Source organism: Arachis ipaensis, chromosome B08, assembly GCF_000816755.2.
Source record: "Arachis ipaensis cultivar K30076 chromosome B08, Araip1.1, whole genome shotgun sequence".
Lineage (NCBI taxonomy): Eukaryota > Viridiplantae > Streptophyta > Magnoliopsida > Fabales > Fabaceae > Arachis > Arachis ipaensis.
In genome coordinates this window covers 14,079,552-14,083,625 of record NC_029792.2, presented here as the reverse complement: position 1 = coordinate 14,083,625, position 4,074 = coordinate 14,079,552, and the positions used below count along the sequence as shown (strand labels likewise).

Here is a 4,074-nt window from a genome sequence, read left to right as displayed (position 1 = left end):
TTTTTTTGAGATTTTTTGTTTGAAATTATTAATAAATATGTGGTTTGAGAAAAAATAAATTACAAAGTGAGAATTTTTTAATGATTTTTATAAGAAAAATGTTATTTGTACACTAAAATCAGCTACTAAAATTAACTATCAATGTATTTGTGTATAAATATATATGTGGTTTAATTTATTTTTAATGTGTATTTGTATTTTAACATGTATTTTATATTGGTGGCTGACTTTGATGGCTAATTTTAGTGTACACATAGCATAAATCTTTTTATAAATTACAAAAAAAAAATATACCATAGTTAGTTATAGTTAATTTAATAAAATTTAAATTAAATAAAAAATTAAATTTAATCATGACAAACCAATTTAATTATTCAACCACTAATGTTATGATATATAATAAGAGATAAATTATCCATTAAAATTGAAAAGATATGGTAAAATTCTAACCACAAACAATTGATTTAAATTTGTTTATGAAAAATTCAGTTAATTAATGGCTAATTAACCAATAAATTAAAATATATTTTAGAAAGTGAGAAATGCGATTTTTATGATTTAATGTGATAGATAAAATTAAAACGAGAATTTCGACACTAATTTTAAAGAAATCGGCTCAAGATTGGGCCGAACAGACCAAACTGAACTAACCGGACCCAAGTTGGGCCCATGACCCAGCCAAGCTTCATTTAATTAATGAAGCTCAGCTCTCTCCCTCCCTCAAGAACACATTCACGCTGAGATTGAGAGGGGAAAGGGGGAGGAAAACACAAACCCTTGCTCCAACTTCAATTGATCATATCTTTTGATCTGGAGCTCCGATTGACGCACTGTTTACAGCCACGCGATCGCGGCATCGAGCTCTAAAAAACTCACATAAGCAATCTTGAGGTAAGCCACAGTTTGTTCTTCGAATTCTCAGTTCTCATTTTCAAAAATTTGTGGGTAAAGTGTTGAGATTTTTGAATTTGGATGTTGTAGGCTCAAATTAACTTGAAGAGAAGGCTTTCTCTAGCTTTCTTGGTCATTGGGTAAGGTAAGATTCTCTAACCCAAGTGAATATGTTGAATTTGAGGTGTTGGGTATTGAGTTATTGTGTTTGGGTGTGATATTGTGGTTTAGGCTTTGTATATATGTATATTGGAGCTTGATTAGTGATTTTGACAAGCCTTGGAGTGGAGCTTGTGCCTAGAAATCTGTTGGTGAAGTATTAAGGCATTGGAAGTTGAGAAAAAGTGAATTTGAGAGGGTTCCGGGTGGAACGAAAATCGGCCAAGGTATGGCTTCGGTTTCCTGTATTTAAAATGTAATGTGGTGTGAAAACGTTGGCTAGTGAACCTAGGATAGGACTTTGGAATTGTTGATGTGGTTGTTGGTTACTTTGGATTGAATTAGAAATGTATGAATGATTATGGACATGATTGTGAGTGGTTGTATGGTTGATAAAGCATGTATTGTTGTATGTTATGTGGATTTAATATGTTGGATTGATGATAAAGTTGGGGCTCTTGATGATGAGCATGATTTGAAATGTGATGATGATATGTGTATATATATTTATATATATGGTGATTGATGAATTGAATATTTATTGGGGGATTGAGATATGAAATGTTGATTGTGATATGAGATTTGTTAAATTGAGATTTGGATAAATATGGTAGAATTGGTGGGTTGATGATTGTATGAGTCATTGGCAATGATTGATGTTGGAAGAATGAGTTTTGATGGGTTTTGAATGAGTTTGATAAGTGTATGTTTTAAAATTAGGAGTTTATGAGTTTTTGATGAAAATGAAAATTTGATGAACTTCCACGGATCATATCTTGAGCTATTGTTTTCGAAATTTGATGATTTTTATATCAAATGAAAAATAACTTTATAAGCTTTAAAATGGTTTAAATTTGGTGGAAATATGAATTTTGTGGAAGGAGATATGATCGCTGGAAGTTTGGGCCAGAAAACTGAGTTCTGCAACTTCTGTAGAATTTATGATTTCTGGTTTGTGTGCGCACGCACACTGCGAGGATTTGGTCTTGTACGCACGCACAGCCTTGTGCGTACGCACACACGGAGACAGGGCTGCTGGTGGTAGCGCTAGCATGCCCTGTGCGCACACACAACCATCGAAGAATTTCGAGCTGTGCGTACGCACCGGTCTGTGCGCATGCACCGGTCTGTGCGCACGCACACGTTGGAAATGGCACACTGGTGGCGATGCTAGCACACGTTGTGCGCGCGCCTCACCCTGAAGATTTTGCTTTCTGTGCGTACGCACAGGCACGCGTTTAAAAATGCTTTTGGGCGTGCACACGCACACCCCTGTGCGTACGCACGTGACCCAGTTCATTTCTAAAACTCTTGTTTTCAAGTTCTTCACATTCCCAACAAGATCGTAACCTTCCGAGATGTTATTTCACGCTTATAAACCCCCAAATTCATCCCTTAAATCTTAAATTGATATAGAATACCTAGTGAATGTGAGTAAGCTGGGGGAAAGGGTAGCTTATGGATGAAGAACGGGGATGTTATGATGGGTTATAAAGAAAAATGATGATATGAATTTTGGAGGAAGATGGTGGAGTACTGTGTATGGTATGGGCCGAATGGCCGGGAATGATATGAGTCAAATGACTGTGTGTGATGCTGGGTTATGGCTGTTAATGAATTATGAATTTACGCCGGATGGCTGAGATAGGTGTTGATGTTTGGCTGAGGATAAATGTATATGTAATTCATGATTGAATACGGTAAATGAATAACAAATGGAGAGGTTGGGTGTGAGTATATTTGTAATGCTTTCTCTCTGGTTGTGAGGGCGACAAGGCGCAGATACCCTCTAATGGCAACAGGACGCAGATACCCTCTAATGGTAAATTGGTGACAGGGCGCATATACTCTCTAACGGTGACAGGGCACGTATTCCCTTTAATGGTACTAACGCGCAATAGAGAGACTGTGGCCGGGTTAGCTATCGAACACGTCGAGTTGGATAGATAACTAACAGATGAGACTCATCAACCACTAGGATAAGCATGCATCATATGCATTATATGTGAATTGTCTGGATTACCTAATTGATTGCATCATTACTTGCTAATTGCTTAATTGTCTTATCTGTTTCCTACTCGTGCATTTCTTTGTTTGATATACTTGTGTTTGTATCTGTTACTATTGGCGGTTGGGAGGTTTGCAGGATTTAGAAAGGGGATGTTTAGTTAGTTTGAAGACTCTTAAGTTAGTCACCTATTTACATTTTTTATGGCTTATCATGTTTATGCGCTTTGATTATAATTTGGAAGTTCTAGGATTGCCTTCGACTTTTCCAGGACATTACATGTTAGATATTTGGGTACTGTTACCATGCTGAGAACCACCGGTTCTCACTCATGCGGATTTTGTGGTTTTCAGATGCAGGACGTGAGGCTCCTCACTGAGGTATACTGAAGACTTTCTTTTGGCGGAAATCTTTGTATTTTGGAATTTTATTTTGGTTATTTTATACTTGTTTAGATACTATATTTTTTACTGTATATGTATTTTGTATTAACTCTTCTTAGAGGGTATTTTGAAAAAAACAGGTTCTGTATTTTGTCTTGTGGGTTGTCTTTTGGGAAGTTCCTTATATATGTATGTATACCTTATATGTTCGGACCGATTACCTTCGCAAATCGAATCATGGGCCTTGATATATGTATCATTGGCACTCTTTTGTATATCTTATCGTGTTAGCTCATTCTATCGTTGTTTCGTTTACGTTATCGATCGGAGTGTTGCGCTTTTTGATTTAATCGGTTTTGATTTACCCACTTTGAAGCTTCAAAGGCTCCTAGTTATAAATATTTTTGCAATACTATATGTACTAAATTTTATTTTTAGAGGTCATAATACCTGACCACCTCTGTTTTATGACTTAAACATAAGACTCTGTGTGGTAAAGTGTTACAGTTTATGTTATAGGAAGAGTTTTAAGTATACCGAAAATATTGGTGTTCCAGTTGTTTTAACCATTAATCTAAATTATAAAAAAATATATATAATATACATTAATTGAAATCAACGGTTAAAACAACT

The 4,074-nt window shown here is 35.6% G+C and overlaps 1 protein-coding gene across 2 annotated transcripts in view; it reads right to left on the bottom strand.

Annotated features, from left to right (window-relative positions):
* The window catches only part of LOC107613122 (conglutin-7), a 7,824-nt gene that overhangs the window by 1,954 nt on the left and 1,796 nt on the right, over positions 1–4,074 (bottom strand). The window lies entirely within an intron of this gene.